The sequence below is a fragment of the Stegostoma tigrinum genome, chromosome 4, assembly GCF_030684315.1.
Source record: "Stegostoma tigrinum isolate sSteTig4 chromosome 4, sSteTig4.hap1, whole genome shotgun sequence".
NCBI lineage: Eukaryota > Metazoa > Chordata > Chondrichthyes > Orectolobiformes > Stegostomatidae > Stegostoma > Stegostoma tigrinum.
Genome location: NC_081357.1, coordinates 617577 through 630891, shown reverse-complemented (window position 1 = coordinate 630891; position 13315 = coordinate 617577). Strand labels below are relative to the sequence as shown.

Here is a 13315-nt window from a genome sequence, read left to right as displayed (position 1 = left end):
GCGCACTGTCTCTGTCTGTCCGACACATGCGCACTGTCTCTGTCTCTCCGACACATGCGCACTGTCTCTGTCTGTCCGACACATGCGCACTGTCTCTGTCTCTGCGACACATGCACACTGTCTCTGCGACACATGCGAACACTGTCTCTGTCTCTCCGACACGTGCACAGTGTCTCTGTGTCTCTGACACACGCACACACTGTCTCTCTTTCTCTCCGACACATGCACACTGTCTCTGTCTCTCCGACACATGCATACTGTCTCTGCAACACATGCGCACTGTCTCTGTCTGTCCGACACATGCGCACTGTCTCTGTCTGTCCGACACATGCGCACTGTCTCTGTCTGTCCGACACATGCGCACTGTCTCTGTCTCTCCGACACATGCGCACTGTCTCTGTCTGTCCGACACATGCGCACTGTCTCTGTCTCTGCGACACATGCACACTGTCTCTGCGACACATGCGAACACTGTCTCTGTCTCTCCGACACGCGCACAGTGTCTCTGTGTCTCTGACACACGCACACACTGTCTCTCTTTCTCTCCGACACATGCACACTGCCTCTGTCTCTCCGACACATGCATACTGTCTCTGCAACACATGCGCACTGTCTCTGTCTCTCCAACACACACGCGCACATTGTGTCTTTCTCTCTCTCCGACACATGCACACTGTCTCTCAAACACGCGCACACTGTCTCTGTCTCTCCGACACATGCGCACTGTCTCTGTCTCTCCGACACACATGCGCACTGTCTCTGTCTCTCCGACACATGCACACTGTCTCTGTCTCTGTCTCTGTCTCTTCGACACACACGCGCACATTGTCTCTCTCAGTCTCTCTCTCTCTCTCTCTCTCTCTCTGACACCTGCACACTGTCTCTCAAACACGCGCACACTGTCTCTGTCTCTCCGACACACACGCGCACGCTGTCTCTGTCTCTCCGACATGCACACACTGTCTCTGTCTCTCCGACACGCGCACAGTCTCTCTTTCTCTCCGACACATGCACACTGTCTCTGTCTCTCCGACACACACGCGCCGCTGTCTCTGTCTCTCCGACACATGCACACTGTCTCTGTCTCTCCGACACGCGCACACTGTCTCTGTCTCTCCGACACGCGCACACTGTCTCTCTCCACAAACACACACACTGTCTCTCTCTCTCCAACACGCACACACTCACACTCTCTCTCTGTCTCTCCGACCCACAGGCACACTCTGTCTCTCTCTCTCTCTCTCTCTCCGACACATGCACACTGTCTCTGTCTCTCCGACACATGCGCACTGTCTCTGTCTCTCCGACACATGCGCACTGTCTCTGTCTCTCCGACACATGCGCACTGTCTCTGTCTCTCCGACACATGCGCACTGTCTCTGTCTCTCCGACACATGCGCACTGTCTCTGTCTCTCCGACACATGCGCACTGTCTCTTTCTCTCCGACACATGCACACTGTCTCTGTCTCTCCGACCCACGCACACTGCCTCTGTCTCTCCGACACATGCATACTGTCTCTGCAACACATGCGCACTGTCTCTGTCTCTCCAACACACACGCGCACATTGTGTCTTTCTCTCTCTCTGACACATGCACACTGTCTCTCAAACACGCGCACACTGTCTCTGTCTCTCCGACACATGCGCACTGTCTCTGTGTCTCCGACACACGCTCACACTACCTCTCTCTCTCTCCAACACATGCACACTGTCTCTCCGACACACACACCCACACTGTCTCTGTCTCTCCGAGACACAGGCGCACACTGTCTCTCTGAGACACAGGCGCACACTGTCTCTCTCTCTCCCACACGCGCACACTGTCTCTCTGTCTCTCCGACACATGCGCACTGTCTCTGTCTCTCCGACAAATGCGGACTGTCTCTGTCTCTCCGACACATGCGCACTGTCTCTGTCTCTCCGACACACACACACGCACACGGTCTCTCTGTCTCTCCGACTCACAGGCACACACTGTCTCTCTCTCTCTCTCTCTCCGACACGTGCACACTGTCTCTGTGTCTCCAACACTCGCGCACACTGTCTCTGTCTCTCCGACACATGCACACTGTCTCTGCGACACATGCGAACACTGTCTCTGTCTCTCCGACACGCGCACAGTGTCTCTGTGTCTCCAACACACGCACACACTGTCTCTCTTTCTCTCCGACACATGCACACTGTCTCTCTCTCCGACACACGCACACGCACACTGCCTCTGTCTCTCCGACACATGCATACTGTCTCTGCAACACATGCGCACTGTCTCTGTCTCTCCAACACACACGCGCACATTGTGTCTTTCTCTCTCTCTGACACATGCGCACTGTCTCTCAAACACGCGCACACTGTCTCTGTCTCTCCGACACACATGCGCACTGTCTCTGTCTCTCCGACACACATGCGCACTGTCTCTGTCTCTCCGACACATGCACACTGTCTCTGTCTCTGTCTCTGTCTCTTCGACACACACGCGCACATTGTGTCTTTCTCTCTCTCTGACACATGCACACTGTCTCTCAAACACGCGCACACTGTCTCTGTCTCTCTCAGTCTCTCTCTCTCTCTCTCTGACACCTGCACACTGTCTCTCAAACATGCGCACACTGTCTCTGTCTCTCCGACACACACGCGCACGCTGTCTCTGTCTCTCCGACATGCACACACTGTCTCTGTCTCTCCGACATGCACACACTGTCTCTGTCTCTCCGACACACACGCGCACGCTGTCTCTGTCTCTGTCTCTCCGAAACACGCGCACACTGTCTCTGTCTCTCCGACACGCGCACACTGTCTCTGTCTCTCCGACACGCGCACACTGTCTCTCTCCACAAACACGCACACTGTCTCTCTCTCTCCAACACGCACGCACTCACACTCTCTCTCTGTCTCTCCGACCCACAGGCACACTCTGTCTCTCTCTCCGGCGCGCGCGCACGCTGTCTCTCCGGCGCGCGCGCACGCTGTCTCTCCGGCGCGCGCGCACGCTGTCTCTCCGACGCGCGCGCACGCTGTCTCTCCGACGCGCGCGCACGCTGTCTCTCCGACGCGCGCGCACGCTGTCTCTCCGACGCGCGCGCACGCTGTCTCTCCGACGCGCGCGCACGCTGTCCCTGTCTCTCCGACGCGCGCGCACACACACTGTCTCTGTCCCTGTCTCTCCGACGCGCACGCACACACACTGTCTCTGTCTCTCTCTGACACCTGCACACTGTCTCTCAAACACGCGCACACTGTCTCTGTCTCTCCGACACATGCACACTGACTCTGTCTCCGACACACACACGCACACTGTCTCGCTCTCCAACACACGCGCTGACTGTCTCAGTCTCTCCGACACACGCGCACACTGTCTCTGTCTCTCTGACACACGCGCACACACTGTCTCTCTCTCTCTCTCTCTCTCCAACACACGCACACTGTCTGTCTCCAACACTCGCGCACACTGTCTCTCTTTCTCTGCGACACATGCGCACACTGTCTCTGTCTCTTCGACACATGCGCACTGTCTCTATCTCTCCGACACGCACGCACTCACACTCTCTCTCCACAAACACGCACACTGTCTCTGTCTCTCCGACACACACGCACTCACACTCTCTCTCTCTCTCTCTCCACAAACACGCACACTGTCTGTCTCTCCAACACGCACGCACTCACACTCTCTCTCTCTCTCTCTCTCTCTCTCCCCACAAACACACACACTGTCTCTGTGTCCCCAACACTCGCTCACACTGTCTCTCTCTCTCCGACACATGCACACTGCCTCTCCGACACACGTGCGCACACTGTCTCAGTCTCTCCGACACATGCGCTGACTGTCTCAGTCTCTCCGAAACACGCGCACACTGTCTCTGTGTCTCCGACACACGCGCACACTACCTCTCTCTCTCTCTCTCCGACACATGCACACTGTCTCTCCGACACACACACCCACACTGTCTCTGTCTCTCCGAGACACAGGCGCACACTGTCTCTCTCTCTCTCCCACACGCGCACACTGTCTCTGTGTCTCCAACAAATGCGGACTGTCTCTGTTTCTCCGACACATGCACACTGTCTCTGTCTCTCTCCGACACGCGCACGCTGTCTCTCTCTCTCTCTCTCCCCGACACGTGCACACTGTCTCTGTGTCTCCAACACTCGCGCACACTGTCTCTCTTTCTCTGCGACACATGCACACTGTCTCTGCGACACATGCGAACACTGTCTCTGTCTCTCCGACACGCGCACAGTGTCTCTGTGTTTCCAACACACGCACAAACTGTCTCTCTTTCTCTCCGACACATGCACACTGTCTCTGTCTCTCCGACACATGCACCCGCACACTGCCTCTGTCTCTCCGACACATGCACACTGTCTCTGCGACACATGCGCACTGTCTCTGTCTCTCTGACACACACGCGCACATTGTGTCTCTCTCTGTCTCTGACACATGCACACTGTCTCTCAAACACGCGCACACTGTCTCTGTCTCTCCGACACATGCGCACTGTCTCTGTCTCTCCGACACATGCACACTGTCTCTGTCTCTGTCTCTTCGACACACACGCGCACATTGTCTCTCTGTCTCTCTCTCTCTGTCTCTCAAACACGTGCACACTGTCTCTGTCTCTGACACAGACGCGCACACTGTCTTGCTCTCCGACACACGCGCTGACTGTCTCTGTCTCTCCGACACATGCGCACTGTCTCTGTCTCTCCAACACACACACACGCACACTGTCTCTCTCTCTCTCTCTCTCTCTCTCTCCGACGCATGCATACTGTCTCTGTCTCTCTCCGATATGCGCACACTGTCTCTGTCTCTCCGACACACAGGCACACACTGTCTCTCTCTCTCTCCCACATGCGCACACTGTCTCTGTCTCTCCGACACACGCGCACACTGCCTCTCTCTCTCTCCGACACGCGCACACTGTCTGTGTCTCCGACACACGCGCACACTGTCTCTCTCTCTCTGTCCAATACACGCGCACACTGTCCCTGTGTCTCCAACACTTGTGCACACTGTCTCTCTCGCTCTCCGACACATGCGCACTGTCTCTGTCTCTCCGACACACACGCGCACACTGTCTCTGTCTCTCCGACATGCACACACTGTCTCTGTCTCTCCGACACACACGTGCACACTGTCTCACTCTCCGACACACGCGCACACTGTCTCAGTCTCTCCGAAACACCGCGCACACTGTCTCTGTCTCTCCGACACGCGCACTGTCTCTCTCCACAAACACGCACACTGTCTCTATCTCTCCGACACGCACGCACTCACACTCTCTCTCTCTCTCTCTCTCTCCGACACGCACGCACTCACACTCACTCTCTCTCTCTCCCTCTCTCTCTCCGACACGCACGCACTCACACTCTCTCTCTCCGACACGCACGCACTCACACTCTCTCTCTCCGACGCGCGCGCACACTGTCTCTCCGACGCGCCCGCACGCTGTCTCTCCGACGCGCGCGCACGCTGTCTCTCCGACGCGCGCGCACGCTGTCTCTCCGACGCGCGCGCACGCTGTCTCTCCGACGCGCGCGCACGCTGTCTCTCCGACGCGCGCGCACGCTGTCTCTCCGACGCGCGCGCACGCTGTCTCTCCGACGCGCGCGCACGCTGTCTCTCCGACGCGCGCGCACGCTGTCCCTCCGACGCGCGCGCACGCTGTCCCTCCGACGCGCGCGCACGCTGTCCCTCCGACGCGCGCGCACGCTGTCCCTCCGACGCGCGCGCACGCTGTCCCTCCGACGCGCGCGCACGCTGTCCCTCCGACGCGCGCGCACGCTGTCCCTCCGACGCGCGCGCACGCTGTCCCTCCGACGCGCGCGCACGCTGTCCCTCCGACGCGCGCGCACGCTGTCCCTCCGACGCGCGCGCACGCTGTCCCTCCGACGCGCGCGCACGCTGTCCCTCCGACGCGCGCGCACGCTGTCCCTCCGACGCGCGCGCACGCTGTCCCTCCGACGCGCGCGCACGCTGTCCCTCCGACGCGCGCGCACGCTGTCCCTCCGACGCGCGCGCACGCTGTCCCTCCGACGCGCGCGCACACTGTCCCTGTCTCTCCGACGCGCACGCACACACACTGTCTCTGTCCCTGTCTCTCCGACGCGCACGCACACACACTGTCTCTGTCTCTCTCTGACACCTGCACACTGTCTCTCAAACACGCGCACACTGTCTCTGTCTCTCCGACACATGCACACTGACTCTGTCTCCGACACACACACGCACACTGTCTCACTCTCCAACACACGCGCTGACTGTCTCAGTCTCTCCGACACACGCGCTGACTGTCTCAGTCTCTCCGACACACGCGCTGACTGTCTCAGTCTCTCCGACACACGCGCACACTGTCTCTGTCTCTCTGACACACGCGCACACACTGTCTCTCTCTCTCTCTCTCTCTCTCCAACACACGCACACTGTCTGTCTCCAACACTCGCGCACACTGTCTCTCTTTCTCTGCGACACATGCGCACACTGTCTCTGTCTCTTCGACACATGCGCACTGTCTCTATCTCTCCGACACGCACGCACTCACACTCTCTCTCCACAAACACGCACACTGTCTCTGTCTCTCCGACACACACGCACTCACACTCTCTCTCTCTCTCTCTCCACAAACACGCACACTGTCTGTCTCTCCAACACGCACGCACTCACACTCTCTCTCTCTCTCTCTCTCTCTCTCCCCACAAACACACACACTGTCTCTGTGTCCCCAACACTCGCTCACACTGTCTCTCTCTCTCCGACACATGCACACTGCCTCTCCGACACACGTGCGCACACTGTCTCAGTCTCTCCGACACATGCGCTGACTGTCTCAGTCTCTCCGAAACACGCGCACACTGTCTCTGTGTCTCCGACACACGCGCACACTACCTCTCTCTCTCTCTCTCCGACACATGCACACTGTCTCTCCGACACACACACCCACACTGTCTCTGTCTCTCCGAGACACAGGCGCACACTGTCTCTCTCTCTCTCCCACACGCGCACACTGTCTCTGTGTCTCCAACAAATGCGGACTGTCTCTGTTTCTCCGACACATGCACACTGTCTCTGTCTCTCTCCGACACGCGCACGCTGTCTCTCTCTCTCTCTCTCCCCGACACGTGCACACTGTCTCTGTGTCTCCAACACTCGCGCACACTGTCTCTCTTTCTCTGCGACACATGCACACTGTCTCTGCGACACATGCGAACACTGTCTCTGTCTCTCCGACACGCGCACAGTGTCTCTGTGTTTCCAACACACGCACACACTGTCTCTCTTTCTCTCCGACACATGCACACTGTCTCTGTCTCTCCGACACATGCACCCGCACACTGCCTCTGTCTCTCCGACACATGCACACTGTCTCTGCGACACATGCGCACTGTCTCTGTCTCTCTGACACACACGCGCACATTGTGTCTCTCTCTGTCTCTGACACATGCACACTGTCTCTCAAACACGCGCACACTGTCTCTGTCTCTCCGACACATGCGCACTGTCTCTGTCTCTCCGACACATGCACACTGTCTCTGTCTCTGTCTCTTCGACACACACGCGCACATTGTCTCTCTGTCTCTCAAACACGTGCACACTGTCTCTGTCTCTGACACACACGCGCACACTGTCTTGCTCTCCGACACACGCGCTGACTGTCTCTGTCTCTCCGACACATGCGCACTGTCTCTGTCTCTCCGACACACACACACGCACACTGTCTCTCTCTCTCTCTCTCTCTCCGACGCATGCATACTGTCTCTGTCTCTCTCCGATATGCGCACACTGTCTCTGTCTCTCCGACACACAGGCACACACTGTCTCTCTCTCTCTCCCACATGCGCACACTGTCTCTGTCTCTCCGACACACGCGCACACTGCCTCTCTCTCTCTCCGACACGCGCACACTGTCTGTGTCTCCGACACACGCGCACACTGTCTCTCTCTCTCTGTCCAATACACGCGCACACTGTCCCTGTGTCTCCAACACTTGTGCACACTGTCTCTCTCACTCTCCGACACATGCGCACTGTCTCTGTCTCTCCGACACACACGCGCACACTGTCTCTGTCTCTCCGACACACACGTGCACACTGTCTCACTCTCCGACACACGCGCACACTGTCTCTGTCTCTCCGACACGCGCACTGTCTCTCTCCACAAACACGCACACTGTCTCTATCTCTCCGACACGCACGCACTCACACTCTCTCTCTCTCTCTCTCTCTCCGACACGCACGCACTCACACTCTCTCTCTCTCTCTCTCTCTCCGACACGCACGCACTCACACTCACTCTCTCTCTCTCCCTCTCCCTCTCTCTCTCCGACACGCACGCACGCACTCTCTCTCTCTCCGACACGCACGCACTCACACACACTCTCTCTCTCTCTCTCCGACACGCACGCACTCACACACACTCTCTCTCTCTCTCTCCGACACGCACGCACTCACACTCTCTCTCTCCGACGCGCGCGCACACTGTCTCTCCGACGCGCGCGCACACTGTCTCTCCGACGCGCGCGCACACTGTCTCTCCGACGCGCGCGCACACTGTCTCTCCGACGCGCGCGCACACTGTCTCTCCGACGCGCGCGCACACTGTCTCTCCGACGCGCGCGCACGCGCGCACACTGTCTCTGTCTCTCCGACACACGCGCGCACATTGTCTCTCTCTCTCTGACACACGCGCGCACATTGTCTCTCTCTCTCTGACACATGCACACTGCCTCTCCGACACACGCGCGCACACTGTCTCTGTCTCTCCGACACACGCGCGCACATTGTCTCTCTCTCTCTGACACATGCACACTGTCTCTCAAACATGCGCACACTGTCTCTGTCTCTCCGACACATGCACACTGACTCTGTCTCCGACACACACGCGCACACTGTCTCGCTCTCCAACACACGTGCTGACTGTCTCAGTCTCTCCGACACACGCGCACACTGTCTCTGTCTCTCCGACACACACGCGCACACTGTCTCTGTCTCTCTGACACACAGGCACACACTGTCTCTCTCTCTCGCTCTCTCCGACACACGCACACTGTCTGTCTCCAACACTCGCGCACACTGTCTCTCTTTCTCTGCGACACATGCGCACACTGTCTCTGTCTCTTCGAAACATGCACACTGTCTCTGTCTCTCCGACACGCACGCACTCACTCTCTCTCTCTCTCTCTCCACAAACACGCACACTGTCTGTCTCTCCAACATGCACGCACTCACACTCTCTCTCTCTCCCCACAAACACACACACTGTCTCTGTGTCTCCAGCACTCGCGCACACTGTCTCTCTCTCTCCGACACATGCACACTGCCTCTCCGACACACGTGCGCACACTGTCTCAGTCTCTCTGAAACACGCGCACACTGTCTATGTCTCTCCGACACATGCGCACACTGTCTCTGTGTCCTCAACACTCGCGCACACTGTCTCTGTCTCTCCGACACACACGCGCACACTGTCTCGCTCTCCGACACGCGCTGACTGTCTCAGTCTCTCCGAAACACGCACACACTGTCTCTGTCTCTCCGACACACGCGCACTGTCTCTGCGACACATGCGCACTGTCTCTGTCTCTCCGACACACGCGCACACTGCCTCTCTCTCTCTCCGACACGCGCACACTGTCTGTGTCTCCAACACACGCGCACACTGTCTCTCTCTCTCTGTCCAATACACGCGCACACTGTCCCTGTGTCTCCAACACTTGTGCACACTGTCTCTCTCGCTCTCCGACACATGCGCACTGTCTCTGTCTCTCCGACACACACGCGCACACTGTCTCTGTCTCTCCGACATGCACACACTGTCTCTGTCTCTCCGACACACACGTGCACACTGTCTCACTCTCCGACACATGCGCACACTGTCTCAGTCTCTCCGAAACACCGCGCACACTGTCTCTGTCTCTCCGACACGCGCACTGTCTCTCTCCACAAACACGCACACTGTCTCTATCTCTCCGACACGCACGCACTCACACTCTCTCTCTCTCTCTCTCTCTCTCCGACACGCACCCACTCACACTCACTCTCTCTCTCTCTCTCTCCGACACGCACGCACGCACTCTCTCTCTGTCCGACACGCACGCACTCACACACTCTCTCTCTCTCTCTCCGACACGCACGCACTCACACACTCTCTCTCTCTCTCTCTCTCCGACATGCACGCACTCACACACTCTCTCTCTCTCTCTCTCCGACACGCACGCACTCACACTCTCTCTCTCCGACGCGCGCGCACACTGTCTCTCCGACGCGCGCGCACACTGTCTCTCCGACGCGCGCGCACACTGTCTCTCCGACGCGCGCGCTCACTGTCTCTCCGACGCGCGCGCACGCGCGCACACTGTCTCTGTCTCTCCGACACACGCGCGCACATTGTCTCTCTCTCTCTGACACATGCACACTGTCTCTCAAACATGCGCACACTGTCTCTGTCTCCGACACACACGCGCACACTGTCTCGCTCTCCAACACACGCGCTGACTGTCTCAGTCTCTCCGACACACGCGCACACTGTCTCTGTCTCTCCGACACACACACGCACACTGTCTCTGTCTCTCTGACACACAGGCACACACTGTCTCTCTCTCTCGCTCTCTCCGACACACGCACACTGTCTGTCTCCAACACTCGCGCACACTGTCTCTCTTTCTCTGCGACACATGCGCACACTGTCTCTGTCTCTTCGAAACATGCACACTGTCTCTGTCTCTCCGACACGCACGCACTCACTCTCTCTCTCTCTCTCTCCACAAACACGCACACTGTCTGTCTCTCCAACATGCACGCACTCACACTCTCTCTCTCTCCCCACAAACACACACACTGTCTCTGTGTCTCCAGCACTCGCGCACACTGTCTCTCTCTCTCCGACACATGCACACTGCCTCTCCGACACACGTGCGCACACTGTCTCAGTCTCTCTGAAACACGCGCACACTGTCTATGTCTCTCCGACACATGCGCACACTGTCTCTGTGTCCTCAACACTCGCGCACACTGTCTCTGTCTCTCCGACACACACGCGCACACTGTCTCGCTCTCCGACACGCGCTGACTGTCTCAGTCTCTCCGAAACACGCACACACTGTCTCTGTCTCTCCGACACATGCGCACACTGTCTCCGTCTCTCCAACACACGTGCACTGTCTCTCTCCACAAACACGCACACTGTCTCTATCTCTCCGACACACACGCACTCACACTGTCTCTCTCTCCACAAACACACACACTGTCTCTATCTCTCCGACACGCACGCACTCACTCTCTCTCTCTCTCTCTCTCTCCACAAACACACGCACTGTCTCTGTCTCTCCGACACGCACGCGCACACTGTCTCGCTCTCCGACACGTGCTGACTGTCTCAGTCTCTCCGAAACACGCACACACTGTCTCTGTCTCTCCGACACACGCGCACTGTCTCTGCGACACATGCGCACTGTCTCTGTCTCTCCGACACACACGCGCACATTGTCTCTCTCTCTCTCTCTCTCTGACACATGCACACTGTCTCTCAAACACGCGCACACTGTCTCTGTCTCTCCGACACATGCGCACTATCTCTGTCTCTCCGACACACACGCGCACACTGTCTCGCTCTCCGACACGCGCTGACTGTCTCAGTCTCTCCGAAACACGCGCGCACTGTCTCTGTCTCTCCGACACATGCGCACACTGTCTCTGTCTCTCCGACACATGCGCACACTGTCTCTGTCTCTCCAACACACGTGCACTGTCTCTCTCCACAAACACGCACACTGTCTCTATCTCTCCGACACGCACGCACTCACACTGTCTCTCTCTCCACAAACACACACACTGTCTCTATCTCTCCGACACGCACGCACTCACACTCTCTCTCTCTCTCCACAAACACACGCACTGTCTCTGTCTCTCCGACACGCACGCACTCACACTCTCTCTCTCTCTCACAAACACGCACACACACTCTCTCTCTCCACAAACACGCACACTGTCTCTGTCTCTCCGACACGCACGCACTCACACTCTCTCTCTCTCACAAACACGCACACACACTCTCTCTCTCCACAAACACGCACACTGTCTCTGTCTCTCCGACACGCACGCACTCACACTCTCTCTCTCTCTCCACAAACACGCACATTGTCTGTGTCTCTCCGACACGCACGCACTCACACTCTCTCTCTCTCTCACAAACACGCACACACACTCTCTCTCTCCACAAACACGCACACTGTCTCTGTCTCTCCGACACGCACGCACTCACACTCTCTCTCTCTCACAAACACGCACACACACTCTCTCTCTCCACAAACACGCACACTGTCTCTGTCTCTCCGACACGCACGCACTCACACTCTCTCTCTCCACAAACACGCACATTGTCTCTGTCTTTCTGACGCAGACTGATACACACTGTCTTTCTCTCTGTATCTCCAACACACATTCACACACATACATGCACACACCAACACACACACCCCCCTACACACACACACACACCCTCTCTCTCTCTCTCTCTGTTTCTCCGACACACACACACACACACACCCTCTCTCTCTCTCTCTCTCTCTGTTTCTCCGACACACACACACACACACACACCCTCTCTCTCTCTCTCTCTCTGTTTCTCCGACACACACACACACACACACACACCCTCTCTCTCTCTCTGTTTCTCCGACACACACACACACACACCCTCTCTCTCTCTCTCTCTCTCTGTTTCTCCGACACACACACACACACACACACACCCTCTCTCTCTCTCTCTCTCTCTGTTTCTCCGACACACACACACACACACACACACCCTCTCTCTCTCTCTCTCTCTCTGTTTCTCCGACACACACACACACACTCTCTCTCAGCCGCTCTGTCTCTCCCCCCTGTCAGACAATCACTCTGACTCTCCATCTCTGAGCTAATTTGAAGTCATGCACTTTCACAGGAGGATTGAAGAGCTGGATATTATTTAAACAGGGAAAAATTTCAAGAAGCTACACAACAAAGGATTTGGGAGACCCTGTCTATGAATGACAAAAAGCTGCCATTCAAGTTCCATGGCTAATAGGGAAGGTAAATGGAATGGAGGCTTTTATTTCAGAGGGACTGGAGTACAAACGTAGGATTGAGCTCAGACAATGTTAGGTACTTGTCAGACCACAGCTGGAATACTGTGAAAGGTTTGGGTCCTGTAAGTAAGGAAAGGTAGGCTGGCATTTGAGACTGTCTGGTGAAGGTTCACTCAGCTGATCCCCGGCCTGGAAGGATTCTGATGTGGAAAGGTTGGGTATGTTGTACCTGTACTCACTGGAGTTTAGAGAA

At 57.1% G+C, this 13315-nt stretch overlaps 1 protein-coding gene across 1 annotated transcript in view; it reads left to right on the top strand.

The window, feature by feature from the left end:
- The window catches only part of rnf8 (ring finger protein 8, E3 ubiquitin protein ligase), a 41019-nt gene that overhangs the window by 22668 nt on the left and 5036 nt on the right, over positions 1 to 13315 (top strand). The gene's annotated exons all lie outside the window — the stretch shown is intronic.